This window comes from Myotis myotis, unplaced genomic scaffold, assembly GCF_014108235.1.
Source record: "Myotis myotis isolate mMyoMyo1 unplaced genomic scaffold, mMyoMyo1.p scaffold_m19_p_6, whole genome shotgun sequence".
Classification (NCBI taxonomy): Eukaryota; Metazoa; Chordata; class Mammalia; order Chiroptera; family Vespertilionidae; genus Myotis; species Myotis myotis.
In genome coordinates, this window is record NW_023416368.1 from 20,134,801 (window position 1) to 20,152,990 (window position 18,190).

The following is an 18,190-nucleotide window of genomic DNA, read 5'->3' on the forward strand; positions in this document are numbered from 1 at the left end:
GAGAGAGAGAGAGAGAGAGAGAGGGAGCGAGCGCTATTTTCTAATTCTTCTTCCCTTCCCTTAAAACATTGGTTCTCAACATGGGGAGCACATTGGAATATTTGGGAAGCCAGAGCAGAGAGGCAGCCTGTAAAATATGTCAAAACTAAGATGTCTTCGTTCCCAGCGAGATGCCAGGCTTTGTGCTTTGCCCTTTACGCACATCATCTGTCTCATGAATCTGCACGACCGTAGGAAGTAGAGATTCTTGTTCCCCCATTTCAGAGAAGCCAGCGCTCAGAGAGGCTGTTGTTTATGGAGGGAGTCACAGCCAATAACAGGATAAGAAGAATTACCTTTTATGAGGGACTTTCTCTGCTACATGCTTTCCACCAACTTTATCTGTTCCAACCCCCACAACAACCTTGTGAGGTAGGAGTTACTGCCTCCATCTTTTCCAAAAAAGGAAACTGAGGCTCTGATGAAGTCACTCACCCAAGGTTACTGAGACAGGACATGGCAGTGCCAGGGTTTGGAACCAGGTGCTGGGCGGAGGGGTGACTGGTTGTCTCTCAGATCTGTAGCGTGGGGGAGGGCAGGGCCGGAGAGCTAGCAGCCTGGGTCCTCTCCCAGTCCTGCCATGGTCTCTGTGTGTCCTGGGGCAAGCACTACCTGTCTGGGGTCTCCCTTGATCCCTGTAAAACTGAGAAGGGAGGTGGAGATGGGCCTGATTTCTCAGCAGCTTTCCAGCCGTCATTTTCCAAGACTCGATTCCCCACCGTGAGTTCTGGGCCACAACCCAGTTGGCTCCCTCCCTCCCTCTCAGTGAGACGGAGAGCTGGCAGGAGGGGATGATCCGCCTCAATTCTCCCACCTCCTTTTCCCTCCTCCTCCTGGGCTGGGACACACCTACTCCAACTTTCTCAGCAGCCTCTTCAGAGTGCAGTGTGCGCCTTCCTGCTCCCTCTCCGCACCTCTCTCCGGAGCCTGTCAGCCCCTGCTGCTAGTGAATTGCTAGCAAAAGGGGCTCCAGCCCAGCAGCCCAGCCGGGTACCCTCCCCTACCTGAAGGGCACAGGTAAGAACTGCTGGCGGATGGCAAGTTGGGGGAGGGGGTGCAAAGCAAATCCGTTCTTGTGCCTTGTCCCAGAGAAGGCGGGTATTAGGGACTCTTAGCAAGTGGGGACAGAACCAGGACGTGACCGAGGCCACATGGAGGGGTAGGACAGGGACACCTGGGCCTTAGATCGCCCAGGTACACTGAATGAAGCCAGAGATGTAGCAGCCTGAGTCTGGGGCCGGGGGATTGGGGCTCAGGAATGGACAAGGCTAGGACTTTGATCTCATGGAGGAGCAAGGTCATATTTGCATGAATGGAAAGTTGGACTCCTGTCCCGGGAAGAATGGAATCCCCTGCTTGGGCTTTCTGGGGATGAGCCTTCAGGGAGATTTGAGGGCCATGTTCTCCGTGGTTTTAGGAGAAATGCTGGGGCCAGGGAAAGGAGAGGTGCTGGCTGCTGTGTGTATCCAGGGCGCACAGGGGCCCTATGACAGATAATGCCACCTGGTAAGGCAGAGGGGGGGAGGGGGCGCGGAGGGACAGTTGAATAACCTGCCAGCCCTGGCTCTCCTGTGACTCTTTAGCTCACCCGGATTAGAACCTCAGCTTTCCTGGCTGTGAAATGGGGTGCTCACAGGGCTGTGAAAGGCTGTGAGTCTTCAAGGCACCAGAGGCGACACTGGGGTTGGGTGGGGGGAGTGGGGGCAGCTCTGTTCTCCCATCTTGGGGGAAGCAGGAATCCGATGCATATCTTTGGAGGCAGGAGAGCTGGAGTGGAACGCTGAGCAGAGCCACCAGGCCAGAGTTCAGCCCTCTACTGGGGAGCAGGGGGCGTGCTACCGGCCCCACCGTGGGGAACAGTGGGCTGTGCAAAGGTGTGTTGAAGGCTCGGAAGGCTGCCTCTGCCCCCAGCCACACTCTGGAGTTGGTGCCTGGGCTCAGGACTCCAGTGTTTCTGTGCCTCAGCTGGTTGCACAGGTGGGAAGCTGAGCCCGGGCAGGTTGGCAGTGCCCTCCACGCAGGACAGTTCCAACAGCTATTATTACAGCTGACATGCGCTGGATACTTTCTGTGCTGGGGGCCTGGGCTGAGTATGCACAGTCATTTGAAAATTTTTGAGTTTTCAAAGCAGGCAAGGTGAAAAGAGAATTTCATTATTTGCGTCTCTGTGACTCACAGGCTCTGTGGCCTCGGACTATTTCTTTGGGCCTTTTTCCTTACTTGTAAAATAAAGGTGGTTGGATTATTAAGAGCCGGAATTAATCGATTCACCCTGACAAGCCTGTTAGGTAGGCAGAGCAGGAATGATTGCATTTTGCGGGCGAGGAACCCAAGGGGCTTAACGTCCCTAGTCAGTAGCGGCAGCTTGGATCCCCCAGGAGCCCAGGTTACTCTCTGGCAGGAAGGAGCTGAGTGTACGATGTTGGCTAGCCCAAAGAGAGGGGCCCCTATTCCGTGAGCATCCGGGGCCTCAGTTCCCTCATCTGAAAAATGGGGGAATAACTAGAGGGAGTGAAGGTCTCTCTTGGGCTCCCCACTGATTCCATGACTCTTAGCGGCCTCCTTAGGGACTCAGGGAACCAGACCCAGAAGGACACTGATGTTCCCAGTGTGACACGTCAGCCGGGCCTGTGCTTTCTATGGGAGGGGCTGCCGGGCTGCCTCTGTTCCTGAGCTGCCTCTACACCCATCCCCTGCTCCACTCTCTGCACACTCTGCTCTGAACTCACCTCCGCCTGGAAAGTCTCCTTCCGGCTGCCGCACGACAGGCCATGGCACCGGCATTGCTGCTGGCCACGTGGGGTCAGGCGAGAGAGAATGTGGGGCAGCTTGAGAGAAAAGCAGTGTGTGCTGGGGCAACAAGGTAGGTACACTCAGGGGTCTTCCTGAGCTCCGGACGGGCCCTGCCTTTTGGATTTCTTCAGGATCGGACGGGCAGAGCCTCTGGGAGCTCCCCTGCTTCGTGGGTCCCAGCACAAGCTCAGCTAGCCCAGAACCCCAGTGCTACTATTTCTATGACTCTTGGTATGAATGCTTCCATGCATAATGGGGTTCTAGACAGGCATACAAAGAAAAGTGTGGGTCCAAATCCTGGAAAGTATTCGTGTGTGACCTGGGCTACAGCTTCTCTAATGCTCAGCCTCCTCACCTGAAAAATGAGGATAATAATAGTCCTTTTCTCAGAGAACTGGTGTGAGAATTAAATGTAGTTCTCAGGGCCTTATTCACTATGTTCGCAGTCATCGGTGAAGTCATCACGGGGCTTCCCCTGCTCCCCCGGGGGTGGAGATCACCCACAGCACCCTAAAGTTCTCCCTCAGACACATCACAGTTGGAATTTTAGTTATTTGTATATTCTTTGTTTGATATATTCTCTTCTACTAGGTGTTGCTCAGGCATGCACGTGTGTCTAGCATGCCTGGCACATACAAGAAGCTCATTGCATATCTGTTGAGAGAATGAGTGAATCTTCATTTCTAAGTCATAGATGAGAACTGTCACTTACAGGGACTAAGCATTAGTCCAACCCAATCACAGATAAGAGCTGGGAGTGGAAGGGGCCCTAGAGACAATGAAATCAGACAAATGGAGATACTGAAGTCTCACCAGAGAAGGCGAGTAATTTGACTGAAGTCACACAGCAAGTGAGTGGGAAAGGCAGGCCCATTAGCCAGATCTTTTCACTTTCCTCTGCCTAATCCAGGTAATGAGATGATGCTGTTTTCTATAGGGGTGGTCAGTCTTGGAGGCCAGTCAATTGTCCCCATATACTCTGGAGACAATTAGGGATTAGCAACAAGCTTAAGCTGCCCTTCAGAGGATAGGGGACATCAATCAGACCATTCCCCCAACACCCACCAACACCCCCTCACACACACACACACACACACACACACACGTGTGTGCACACACCACTCCATACCTATTGCCAGCAAGTCTGCAGGAATCTGTAACTGTACAACTGCAAGGTCCTTAGGAGTTCCCTGAAATCTGCCTTCAAGAATAACTGGCCCCATTTTACAGATGAAACATGGATTTTGAATTTTTGCCTAAAGTCACTAGGCAGTTAGTGCTGGTGTCCTGGGTGGGTGTGTCATTTCTGGGAGCCATTTCTAAGCATACGATTTAAATGTTGGAAAGAAAACCTGATTTACTCAGCCCCTCTATGCACCTGTCACCAGGTTAGACTCACAGATAGCTGCAGCCATCTGTCACTGTCCACTACCTTTTCTTTTTGTTGTTGCTATTGCTTTCAGTGTAGAGACGAATAGACTCAGAAAAGCTAACCCACTTCCTTTCAGTCACACAGCTTCTGTTTCCTCAACAAGCAATTCGTTCAATAGACACTGAGTAAGCACTTCTGAAGTGTCAGGCTCCCAAAGATGCGCATTTGGTGGAGGCAGGCCCATAGTAGGTGGTTAAAATACCTTGAGGTAGAGGGTAAAATAGAGGCAAACTCAGGCTGGCATGGGCGCCCAGAGGAGTGAGTTAGCCCAGTTATAGAATCAAGGGAGGCTTCTGGGAGGAGCTGTCACTGACCACCCGTTTTGAAAGCTGAATAAAGCTTAAATAAGGAAAAGGCAATTCAGAAATAGAAAGTAGCATGTGCAAAGGCACAGTGGTTCAAAGGTAGCGGCAGGTGTGTGCAGGAACTATCAGCCAAGCAGGGCCGGGTCATCATAGGCCTTGTGTGCCGGGCCAAGAAGTGTGGTTTAAAAAAAAAAAGTAATTTATATGTAATTTTTTATTAATGGGAAATTTTAGAAATATACAAATGTAAGCAGGATAGTATTTAAAAAAACAAACCCATCAACCAGTGTCAACAATTACGCTTTCTCTCTCTCCCCACTGATCCTTGCCTCACCAGATTATTTTGAAGCATGTCCCAGATATCTCATTGCATCTGGAAATATTTCCATGTATAGCTCTAAAACATAAGGATTTCATAAAATCATCATAGGAGCATGGCTTTTATTTTGTAAATATTGGAGGACCGTGTTGAAGGAGTTACGGCAAAGAGTACCTTGGCTGGGTGTACATGGCTATGAGTGGAGCATGCATTTAAAGAGAGGGGTTGGAATAGAAGTTTAAGATGTCCTGTCTCCCCTTGGCCAGTTACAGAGCCTGATATTCTACCATTACCCATTGATTATCAAATTATTTCCTAAAATCCATCTCGTTTTGAAAGAGGTGATGCCTTCCAGTTTGGAGCCTGCAGGAGAGAGAAACCCCTCCCTGCCCCCTCCTTGCCCCCTCCCTGCCCCCTCCCTGCTGAGTCTTCTTCCATTCCTGAGACTGGTGTGGCCCCTGCAAGGAGGAGGTGGGGACAGTGAGGTGGCAGGGCAGCTGTCTATCCCATGGCTGGGAGCCCACACTGGAGAGTTCTCCAGTTCCCAGTTCCCGTTCAGCTCCAGTGCCCACAGTAGTTGGCCTCAGAGTAAGCTGAGCAGGACTATACATGCCAGCTGTGGGGTAACGCCAGCGTGTGTGTGCGTGTTGGCCTGTGTGTGCTCACATGTCCCAGGTCAGAGCTGCTCGCTGTCTACCCCTGCAGCATCCCCTTCCCTCTGGGGTCCTCCCAGCAAATGCAAGGCTAGATGGCACAGAATGCGTCCTTTAGACATTTAGAAGTTCAACCCTGGGAAGGGGCAGAGCTAATATTAGTATGGCTCCATGGTTGGGTGCATGAGCTCTGGAGCCAGGGGTCAGCGGTCCTGTCCTGACTGTGACCTTGGGCACATCCTTCCACCTCCCTGAGGGGTAGGGGGTGCAGCATGCTCTTCACCTCACAGGGCACGTAAAGCCGATAGTCACCACGCATTAAGAGCTCACTAAATGTTAGCTACTTTACAGATTTGGGCGCTCCTGAAATCTTGGGATTGACTCAGAAATCATAGGCTCTTGGGAAATTTAAATCCCAGAATCTCAAACTCTTGGAAGGGGACAATGAGAAGGCCCCTACTGGATTCCTAGTACAGCTCTCTACTCTGTGCAAGGACTCTTTGTACAGTGTCTCAGACAAGTGGTCAACCTTGATTTTTTTCTTTTTGTAAATATTCCAAACCAGAGTGCATCCGTTTAAGTTACAGCTTGATGGATGTTTACCAAGTGAACACAAACAATGGCCTCGCCAGCCCCCAAGAGCCCTCCTGGGATCCCTTGTCAGTCACCACCCCACCCCAAGTGTAGCTATTGCCCAGCCAGCCGGGCTGTTCCCAAAAACCTTCCTGTGGGGCGTGTCCCCTCGCTAGGGGAACTCTGATGACTACAGAGGCTCAGTGAGTTAGTTAATTTGGAAGTTGCTACATTAAACTTCACCTTTACATTGTTTTGTTTTCACTGTCATATTTCAGGGGTAGCCTCGTTAAGAGCTGAGCCTCCCAATGCCTAGGACTGTTATAAAAAATACTGGTTTCTCAGACCTATCCTAAGTCTACAAAATTGAAATGTGGGGTCTGGGGTGGGGTCAGGGAACCTGTATTTCTGCAAGTTCCACGGGAACTCCAGATGAGGTCCAACTGGGTTTGGGAGCCACTGGGCTAGTGGTTCAGGGCTCAGACTCAATTCAGACAGACTGTTCCAATCCATGCCCAACTCCCACCGGCCATTGACCTGGGACAAGGCATTGGGACTTTCTGACTCTCAGTTTTGTTGTTATTTTCATTTGTGAAACGGGGATGAGATAATAGTACCTACTTCCTTGGGTCCATCCACAGAGAAGGTGCTCTCTAAGCGGCAGGTGCTACAACCAGCATGGCTATTGCTGGGAACAGCACATACGGAAGGGTGGGATCTGGAAGTTGAGCCTGGTGTTTGAGTCCTGACAGGGCGACTTGCTTAGCAGTATGACCTTGGACAAGTCTTCTGACCCCTGCCTCTGGGTCTCAGCTTCCCCATCTATAAGATGAGAATACTCCTTGCTCCCCTTATAGGGTCTCTGAGGGGATCAAACAAGAAAATGGACCAGAAAACTGCTCTTAGGACAGAAAAATGCTGCATGCAGTGAACCCCAATGACCAGGAACTCAGCAGAACCTGGGAACCTAGTGGAAGTGGGCCTGCCACGGTGCTTGCGGTTCTGCAGAGGGCGGGCCCGGTGGGGGTGGGGACAGGGAACTGCTGAGGCTTCGGTTTTCCACAGCCCTGGTGTGCCCTGGCACGCCTCCATGCTTCTTGGTTTTTGAGAACTGTCTCCTTCCTGGTTCCTGGGGCAGAAAGAGTCCAAGATCCCATAGCTATGAAATCCTGTGCAATCTGCCTGTCAGATGCTTTTATTATTTCAATGTCTTCCCTCTTTTTACAAGTCTTCTTTGAAGTCCTCTACTAGCACTTTTAGGAAACTTTCTAATCAAGTATAATATGCATACAGGAAAGTGCGCAAATCCTAAGTGTCCTTACTTGCTCAATGAGCTTTCCAGAAACTAACCAGCTTCCAGATAAAGAATCAGAACATTACCACCATTCCCTAAACCTCCTTTGTGCAACCCCCTTCCAGTCACCACCTGCCCCACCAAGGGTAACTTTATTCTAACGTAATCCATAGCTTTTGCCTGTATTTAAACTGTATATAGTTGGGATAGCACAGTATGTATTCTTTGTATATGTGGCTGCTTTCACCCACATTATGTGAGTGTGATGCATCTATATTGCTGCCCAGAGCAATGCCTGGTTTTCTTTGCTGTATAACATTCCACTGTATGACGACCACAGTTCGCTTATCCATGCTGCCCTGGATGGACATTTGGGTTGTTTCCAATGTGGGCCATTATAAGGAGTGCTGCTCTGAACGTTCTCGTGCAAATCTTTTGGTGAATGTAGTAGGTACACACTTCCGTTGTGTGTTTAACTAGGAGTGGAATTGCTGGGTCACAAGGTATGTGGATGTGGACGGATCCCTTTTATTTTCTGGTTCAGTTCTATTCACTGCAAGTAGAACATGGTTCCTGGGGCTGGTGTCTATCTGGGAAGAGAAACAGTTGCCTCTGGGGTTTGAGATGCTGATGAACAGGGAGATTTTCAGACTCAGAGATTTCCAGGTGAAAGTCAAGTGCAAGAATCAGATCTACTTCTTTCCCTCTCCTGCATTCTTCTATTTGACCTAGAGATAACCTTGAGTCTGCTTTGCCTGAGGGCCAATGTTCCCTAGGAGTGGTTAGTGGACCACCTACAGGGAAGCGTGCACCCGAACCCACAGTGGCCCTACGAAATCATACATCAGACTTCTCCAAGATGACGCTGTGATTTTTAACACACTGACTTTTGAGAAACACTTCTCTAGCCTATAAACGCCATGAAAATTGTGTTTTTTTCTTAACTTCTGACCCCCTCTCCACTTGGGCCTAGGAGAGTACCACATATGGGTCTGAAGTAGGCATGGTAGAAGGTAAGATCACAGAGAAAGAGATTCCCTTTTTCAGCGGATCCCAAACACCAGACGCACCAGGAACTTGTTAAACATCTATTCCGGAGCCCCGCCCCCGAGGATTTTAATTCAGTAGATCTGGGGTGGGGCTGGGAATATGTCTTTTGAAGCCCCACCCCCACGCCCTAGGGGATTCCCAATGGTGGGAACCGCTGGTTCAGGTCAATGGCCAGCCCTGTGGGTGAGAACATAGCTTGGCTGAATTCTGTGTCTGCCTGTGGCTGGTGGAGCAGTTACCCTGGGTAAGAGGAATCGTGAGGACAGAGCCCAGGGGGCTTAAACGTGGACTTGGGTCTGGGCCTGGAGCTCACCATTCAAGGTTTGTTTGCATCTCATTAATATGCACCTTGATGCTCCCAAATCAGCCCTAACCCCTCTAGTGCCTCTGGCCCTCAGTCAGGTTGGGCCTGCAAAACTGCAAGCCCGGGTGCCTCAGACAGTCGAATTGCCTGCCTTGCCCCACAGATACTAGCCGCTCCCACCTGCCCGGGCCTGCCCGCCTGCCGGCTTTGTGCCCCTAAACTGTTCTGCTCAGAGGGGATTGGCCTTGGATTGACAGCCAGGGAGCTGGGCTAGGCCAGACCAGAGGGAACGGGATCCAGAGGGAGGACTAGAGATGAAGTCTTTGCTGAAATGCTGTGTTTGCTGATGTTCGAGGACCCATCATTACAGGATCCTGTTGTGGGGGAGGGATCATATACCCCTCCCTCCTCCCAAGCCCTCTCTCTAACCTGAGGACACAGGAGGCGGGTGAGGAACTGTTAGACACACAGGTGATCTGAGTTTTAATCCTTGCTGGGCCACATGTTAGCTGTGTGAACTTGGAGGTTAGGTAACCTCTCTGAGACTCATTTATCCCCAAAATGAGCATAATTATAGGATTGCTGTAAGCTAGCTTACAAGTGATAATGTGTGCCAAGCGCTTACTGCAGGCCCTGGCACATAGTAAATGTTCAATAAAGGCCAGCTGTGACCAGTGCCTGTGCCTCTCTGAGCCCTTCATAGTCCCCAGACCTCGCCTTCTTCAGGGCACCATTGACAATAGCTCCATGGCGGGTTACTCAGTAAGACAGGAGAGCAGGGACTGGTCCCAGTGCCCAGGGGTCTCCCAGTTGGTCCCCTGCTGGGCCCTCTGATATGTTACTGAGGCCTCCTGGCACCAAAGGAGTAGGGCCTCCAATCCCTGCCCCTTCCTCAGCACAACAGTTACCACTGAGGGCTCACAGGCTGGGCTTTGTGCCAACTGTCATCTTAGCTGATCCTCACAGCAGCCTGATGATTACCTTCCTCAGTTTATATGTCAGAAGACTGAGGCTCAGGCAGGGTCAACGATTTGCTCAAGGTCAAGCCCAGCAATGGGCCAAGACAGGACTCAAATACAGGCAGCCTTCCTCCAGAGTGTGAGCAGGTGGCCACCGTGTTATGTGGCCCTTGTCGTCTTGCACGGCTCTTATCTGGCTCTTATCGTAACCTACCCCCGGGGTGCCTGAGTTACAGGCTGGCCTGGCTGGGGTGGCCGTGGGTGGCTGATGGTCTCATGCACAAGGAACTAGCAGAGGCTTTGGTCCCAGCAGCTTCTCAGCTAAGAGGAGCAGGTTCACCTCACGGGTGGCCACAGGGCCAGCGAGCTCCCTGGGAAGGAAGTGTGTTTTGTCCTGGATAGAGAGGGGACTATGCTGAATGGCTTCCTTTTACAAATCACGTTAAGATGAGGCCCAGAGCAGTCACCCCGGGGGCAGAATAAAAAGACCAGGAAACCCATGTTGTTGCAGGGTGTGCACACCATTCTCTACCTCCTGTTTTTTCACTGCCCACCCTCCTCTGCCCACTTCATGCCCATGACCTGCCCCCTCAGACTCGGGATGAGGTCACGTCTGTGACCTCTCTGCACCCACAGTGTGACAGGAATAGCAATTATTTTAATGCTACATAAGCTGTGGCTTGAGCTTTATTACAAATTGTTTCAAGGAGAGAAGGAATGTCACAAAACCCCACAGGTAGGGGTGTGTGTGTGTGTGTGTGTGTGTAGAAGGGTGCTCCTGCAAGGGGCATGGGGTGGGGATGGGGGGATCAGTACACATATAGACATACAGAGAATAGTTCCCTCATTCCACACATTTTTTGAAAACCTATTGTAATAGTTAATAACATTACTATAATTATTACAATAGCAATAGTAGTAACTAATAATAGTAATAACATTAACGATGTTTTGTGTTCCTGGCACAATGCTAAATGCTTTCCATGCATAAACTCACTAACTCCTCCAGTGAGGTAAGCATTGCTAGCCTCACTTCACACATGGGGAAACTGAGGCCAAGACAGTGGAAGCAAGGCCCTTAGATAAAAGCAGAGACAAGATTGAGGGCAGGTCTGACCCGAAGCCTGGCTCCTTCCCATCCACCCTGGCTAATGAGTAGAAGGACCATGGAATTGTGGGCTCCCAAGGAGCCCCCAGGTTGGGAGAGGAGCTGGGTAGGGGGAAGCGGGCCTGTGCAGAGCCATGAGGATGGGAAGCCTGGGTTCCCAATCCAGTGATCCTGGGAGTCCATCTCTACCAGCACATCCCTCTCTCCTCTGTTCCTCACTAATCATCATGTAAATCCTGCAATGGGCCCCACCTCACTGCAAGTCTTTTCTTTACCTGAAAGGACCTGGGCCACCTCCCTGATTTCCCTCCTTGCTCCTTTCTAGTCTGTCGGCATGACCTCCTTTTCCTGCCTCAGGGCCTTTGCGCTGCCTGTTTCTTCTCCTTGGAATTCTTTCTCAAGAGGGCTTTGTGGCTCTTTCCCTGCTCAGATGTCACCTTGTCAGGTGGGACTCCCCGACCACCCTTTCCAAAACAGTATTTCCCACACATCACTCTTCAACCTTGCCCTGCATAATTTTTCTTCATCTCACTTTTCACACCTGATATAGTGATACAGTGTATACTTTTTATTCTCTCTCTCTCTCTCTCTCTCTCTCTCTCTCTCCCCCCGCGCACCCCCCCCCCCCCCACCCTCTAGAACACAATCCCTACAGGAGCAGGGACCTCATCTGTCTTGCTCTCTGTTCTAGAATGCCTGTCACAGGGCAAGCCCTCCATTAAAAAAGTACTGAATAGATTAACAAATGACTTTGGTATCGGAGGCCCAGTAACAAAATGCTTCTCATCATCTCCCTCCTACTTTATCCCTTTTCTTCCCCAAAGCTCAGGCCCCTGGAAGCTCTCTGTTTCCTTCAAATGCCCATCTCCCAGGGTCACATTGTGGCTTTCGAGGGTCCTAGGCATTTTAACCTTTGCAGGTCCCTTCCTCCATGAAAAACAATATTAGAAATGTTTCCTGATGACATAAGTATAAAGGTGAATATATTATTATATATAAAAACAATTTCTTCAACCAAATTGTTTGTTTTCTTTCTTCTGAATTTAAGAGACATTTTCATGGGCCCTCAAAGCACTGTGGGCCCTGGGGGTGCCTGCAGGATAGGGGGCCTGTGCACGCTCGGCTCCTGTGCCGGGCTCGCTAGAGCCGTGCTGGCCATGTGGTAGCCACTAGTTGCATCTGGCTATGTGAGTCCAAATGCAATGTGATTACAAACTCACTTCCTCAGGTGTACCAGCCATGCTTCAAATTCTGGACAGCCCTCCGTGGCCAGTGCCTCCCACCTGGACAGCTGAGCACTAGAACACGGCCATCACTGCCAAGGGCTGTTGGAGACGCTGTTCTAGGGGTTTGCTCCAGCCCCGCCCGCCTTCTGAGTCTCTCTTCTGGGAACATGGGTTCAGTGACAATGAATGTTGGTACAGTAACACTTGTACTGAGTGTATTCCAGCCCTGGGGGAACCTGGGCAGAACCTTCAAATGATCAGAGCCTCAGTTTCTCATTTACAAAACAAGAGCAACGGTAAGCATCATAATAGGATGACGTTGGTCCAGGAAAACTTGTGCTGAGTGTACCCCAGTCCTGGGAATTTGCCATGCGCTGACTCATTCAGCCTTCTCAACCACTCCATGAGATTAGGTGCTGTTATCCTGTCCCTTTTTCTGGGACCAGAAATGTTACACCACTGCCCACGGTCACACAGCTGGTGCGTGGTAGAGCTGGGATTTGAAATGAGGTCTATCTGACCCCAGAGTCCACTTTCTTCCTATTCATTCTATCCAGGACTGTGCCTTCTATTCAAAGACCAAGTGAGATAATCCATGAAGACTTTTTTTGAAAACGTATAGACTACCATACTGATATAGGACAGTATAACTTTTTTTGTCACCAATAATGATAATTGGAATGCTGATAAAGAAGGGGACCCCCAGTCCCAGCTCCCTTTCGCCCAGGCCTAGGCGAGGACTTCCTTTCCTTTTCCCTCTAATTCCAGGCTGTGCAGGCCTGGCTCTTACAGACACGCTCCTAAGGCAGCCTCTCCGGCTGCTGGTGGTGTGGCTGCCATGTATCAAGCCATTATTGGGCTTGATAAAGTGTATTCTGTGTCTTTCCTCCCTGTGCTCTCACCTATCATATGCCTTCCCTGCAGCCCCGGGAAGTAGGTAGGAGTAGCTATTATCTCCACTTTACAGACAGGGAAACTGAGGCTCAGAAGAGGCTCTGTGGCCTTCCCGAGGTCACACGACCCATCACGGACTCAAGGCATGGCTCTTTTCCAGTTCATATCCAGCTCTTTGCCTTGTTTTGTTACATGAGAACCTAGCAGTGGCTGCTGCCTACAAACCAACAAATGACCCCAGTGTTCACCCAAGTTTCTTGGAGGGAAATCAAGCCCTCCCATTCACAGTGAAGTCCAGTCGGCCTAAACCAATAAAGCTGGTGTTCAAACCCGGTCCACAGCAGACTGGGAGTCTTCAATGGGAGACTCTCCCTTTTGATCTGATGTCAGATTACTCTTCCCAGCATGTGGTTCTGTTCTGATCCTGCTTCTTCTCAAAAACCACCAATGGCTCCCTACTTCTAATGGGGAAATTTCATTTCAGTAGCTAAAGACTTCTATCTAGCAGGTACCTGTAATGTCACCATTCTATCACTTACGATTTAAATTCTGGTTCAATGGCACAATCCTTCCTAATCCCTCACCATCACTACCACCATTGCTACTTTTAAGCTTTTCTAACAAACTGAATATGTTTAGGATTCTTTCTTGACAGTCACAAAGCCAGCCCTAACACTGGATGCCTGAGGCAGATGCAGTGGCGGGAGGAGAGTAGGGTCAGAAAATATATACCGAGGTACCCAAGTCCACGGTCATTTTACCTTTAGATTTGGGAGGGTAGAGTGTGAACATTCTCCAATCCAGAGGAATGAATCCAGTGGCTCTTTACTTCATGAAAAGCTCTCCAAACTTTAAAAAATACCTTATCAACCTGGCCGGTTTGGATCAGTGGTTACAGCGTCGGCCCGCATACTGAAGGGTCCGAGTTTGATTCTGGTCAAGGGCACCCGCCTCGGTTGGAGGCTCCTCCCCAGGCCTGGGCCCTGGTTGAGGCCACCAATCCATGTGCCTCCCTCACACTGATGTTTCTCTTTGTCTCTACCCTTCACTTCCATTCTCTCTAAAAATCAATGGAAAAAACATCCTCAGGTAAGGATTAACAAAAAATAAAAATAAAATAAAAAATCTTATCTCATGCTTCTCCCCAGAGCACCCAGGTTTAGGAAATGTGTCTGTCTTTTCAGTTCAGCCACCGCCTTCCTGGGTGGCCTTGGGTGTGCCATGCAAATCTCAGTTTCCCTTATCTTAGATATGGGAGTACAAGGGCAGAGGTGTTTCCCAGGAGTAATGTGTAGGTTATTAATTATCATCTGTGTCATGGCTAAGAAAAGGTACGGTGTTTGGCCACGAGAGAGAATGCCGTCGCCGAGCTGTGCCTGGGTACTTCTGGGAGTGACAGGGAGGAATTTCATCCTCAGAAACTAAGCCTGTTGTTTTGAACAAATCCGGAAGAAGCTTCTTTAATTCAGTTTGGTTGGGTTTCGAATCCCTCCAAGTACATGTGGTTCCTCGTGGAGGGATAGAATTAGCCGGAGTCGTAGACTTCTAGAACCAAAATGCCTGAGAGACTGCACGGGGACCAACCCTTACGAACACCGGCCATAGAGCATTAGAATCGCAGCATTTCCAACCGCACATCTTAGAACCCTCCATGACAGGACACGGAATGTTAGACTAGCAGGGCCCCAGCTTCTCAGATGGAGGGGGCTCTCACAGGTCTTTACTCCAGGTTTTTAACCTGTGCTTCCCAGGGGGTGCGCACCAGGGGGCTGAAGGTCTAGCCTGGGGGCAGAGGCCTCCAGCCCTGCTTCTAATAGTGCAGCTCTGCTTTGATCTCTTTATAGATTGTGTACAATTTCATGAGGGGAAAAAAGACTCTGCCTCTGAAAGCAATAGGAGGGTTTCAAGACACTGATCCATCCCAGCCACTCCCTAACACACACATGTCATCACAGATGAGGAAAGAGGGCCTTGGTGATGAACCTGACCAAGGCTACACAGGGAAGAGTGACCTTAGATCTAGGTCTCCCCACAGCCAGGTCAGCTTGCTGGCCTGATTGAACAACCCTGATCCACAGCCACGGGAAATCCCTTCTCTGCCTTTGAGAACCCAGTCAGGGTCTAACAGAGACCGTAGGCTCGCACAGGCCAAAGACCTATACCTGCATAAGATCGAAGGCGCTTTGGAGCTCTTCTCATCTTCCCCAAGGGCCACCTAGACTCTGCTTGGATGACCCCAGGCAAGGGGAGCTCTCCACATTCTGAGAGGACTCGTTCCAAGATTGCACCTGAGATCACTAACCAGGAAAACAGGGAAGGTCTCAGAGCCCTGCTCCTCGGAGCTCTACTCAGACTCTCATCAATGACTTGGGTTAAGACATGGATGTTACAACCGCCAAGTTTCTGAATATCAGAATCGATATTCTGAGGAGCGGGAGCAGTGGGCTGAAACACAGAGTGAAATTAATCAGGGTCTCACTAAAGCCCTACAGCAGTTACCTGCAAAAACCAGCCTGCACAGGAACAGAGAGGGGGTGACATGATAATACGCCTGACAGCTTTCATTACCCATAAACTCAACAGCCAATAGTATGAGCCAGCTGGCTAGAAAGTAACAGTACTTTGTATTTGTTGAAAACCATGTTGCATACTATGTTTAGCTTTTGTGTACATTAACTAATGTCCTTATCAAAATGGTATTATGAAGAAGGGAAATTTAGGATCTGAGAAGGTAAGCCATTTGCCCAAGGTCACACAGCCAGAACCTGTGTGTTGTGAACCACCTTCTGCTGTCTTCCCATCTTTGAAATGGGGTTGGAAGTGACAAGGAGGCAGAGTTTGAGTCACGCATACCCTAAAAGGGTCCATTCATGAACCCCCACCTGCACTTGCTCACACCTGTGCACACACAAGCCCCACCCTATCAATTTATTTACTCACATCATACTCATTCTGTCAAGTAGGCATGTACAACTAATGAACCCACAAAAATTATTCAAAATTTGCCTCCTAAGTGTGTGTGCCTCTTGCAAACGTGTACATTCACCCACATGCAGATCTCTCTCCGGGCCTGGGGAGCCAAAAGCGTGAGGCCCCACCCCAAACAAGCGCCTGCTCGCAGCTTCCCAGAACAGCCTGTGGCAGGGCCAGCAAGCTCCGACTCGACCAGCGACCAGCGGCTTCCTGCTCTGCCAGGGTGCAGGCTGGTCCTTCCCAGAGGGTTCAGGGGCCCCCACCATCACCCCAAACTTAGGCTTTGATTCTGCCTTGGCTTTGAAAACTAATAATAACGAAGATTTACTGAGTGCTTTCCTATGGGCCAGGCACTGTGCTAAGCACATTCAAGTGCATGGGGTCTTCATAACACCCCATGAATAGTCCCATCTTACAGCTGAGAAAACTAAGGTTCAGAGATGTTGAGCAACTTACCCGATGTGATGCCGTTAGCAAGAGCCCAAACAGTTACATTCATGTGACTACAGCTTCTCTTTCTGGCAGCATGGTTGGGAGGAAAGAACCTAGCTTTAGTTCTCACCATGTGACCTTGGGCAAGTCCCTTTCTTTTTTTTTTTTTTTTTTTTTAATATTTTTATTGATTTCAGAGAGGAAGGGAGAAGGCGAGGGAGATAGAAATATCAATGATGAGAGAGAATCATTGCTCGGCTGTCTCCTGCATGCCCTCCACTGGGGTCTGAGCCCACAACCTGGGCATGTACCCTGACCAGGAATCAAATTGTGACCTCCTGGCTCATAGGTTGACGCCCAACCTCTGAGCCACACCAGCCGGATCTTTCTTTCTTTCTTTCTTTCTTTCTTTCTTTCTTTCTTCCTTCCTTCCTTCCTTCCTTCCTTCCTTCCTTCCTTCCTTTCTTTCTTTCTTTCTTTCTTTCTTTCTTTCTTTCTTTCTTTCTTTCTTTCTTTTTAAAAATATATTTCTTTATTGATTTCAGAGAGGAAGGAAGAGGGAGAGAGAGATAGAAACATCAATGATGAGAGAGAATCACTGATCAGCTGCCTCCTGCACGCCCCCTACTGGGGATCGAGCCCGCAATCCAGGTATGTGCCCTTGGCCGGAATCGAACCTGGGACCCCTCAGTCCGCAGGCTGACGCTCTATCCACTGAGCCAAACAGGCCAGGGCCGGACCCTTTCTTTCTTTAGGACTATTTTCCAGCTTCAAAAAGTAAGAGATGCTTGTTAAAGGTTCTTTCCGCTTTCATTCTGTCATTGCTTTTCCTAAGTCCAAATAGTTCAATTTTTCAACTAGTTCTTTTACACCAGGCACTGAGCTAGGCACTGGGAATTCATTCATGAGTAAGATACACAAAGCTCCTGTCTTCGTGGAGCCCAATGTCTAGTGCAAGAGACAGTCATTAAACAAATAAGCAAGAACATACTGTGTGGTGATAACTGCCCTGGAGAAAACGGAGTTATGTGATAAAGAAGGGAAGGACACTGCATCAAACGGAGGGTTAGGAGGTGACATCTGAGCTGAGAACTGGATAACAAGAAGGAGCCAGCCATGTGAGAATCTCAAGGAGAGGGACACAGCAAGTGCAAAGGCCCTGAGGCAGATCCCAGTTTGGTATGCCTGTGGAGGAGAAAGGGCCCGTGTGGCTGCAGCGTGGTGAGCAATCACTGGAAAAGAAGGTAGGGCCCAGATAGTATGAGGCCATCCTGGATATAGTAAGGAGTTTGGATTTTAATTGAAATACTATGGGAAGCTACTGGAAAATTTTAAGCAGGAAGGTGATACAAATTGACTTATGTTTTCACAAGGTGTTTCAAAACAGCGGTGCTAGGTGGTGTGGGCCAAAAGGGTGCCTCAGGGAGCCCAACGGGCCTTGCACCCTGAAAACCTGTCCACTCGCCTGGACCTGGTGCCAGGAAACTGATATCCAGACATAGGTCCTTTCCTCAGCAAACCAGTCGCCAGGTCTGCAGGTCCAACAGCTGGAATACAGCCATGGGCACCCCACCCCCACCCAAGGGTGCATTCTCTTTGCATCTCATCCCCCTCCAGGGAGACTCCGCCCCTGCTCCCTTCCCTACAGTTCACCCTAACGCCTCCCCCACTCGGCAAGCCGCCTGTGCAGCTGCCGAGCGGGGCGTCTTGTTGGGGCCTGTCTGACACGGGCGCTGACCTGGTGAACAGGAAGCTTTCCGCAAAGCAGGGCAGGTGGAGCTGGAGGCTGCGTGCACCCTGGGCTCGCTGGGCCGCGCATGGAGTGAGTGGACCTGG

General features: G+C 50.0%; 1 protein-coding gene across 4 annotated transcripts in view; it reads left to right on the top strand.

The window, feature by feature from the left end:
* The first annotated feature begins 911 nt into the window (after window positions 1–911).
* The window catches only part of FAT2 (FAT atypical cadherin 2), a 71,273-nt gene continuing 53,994 nt past the window's right edge, over window positions 912–18,190 (top strand). For all 4 annotated transcript variants that reach the window (XM_036313198.1, XM_036313196.1, XM_036313197.1 and 1 more), the window contains exon 1: window positions 912–1,056. The gene's annotated coding sequence lies outside the window, so the exon portion shown is untranslated. The remainder of the gene's footprint in view (window positions 1,057–18,190) is intronic.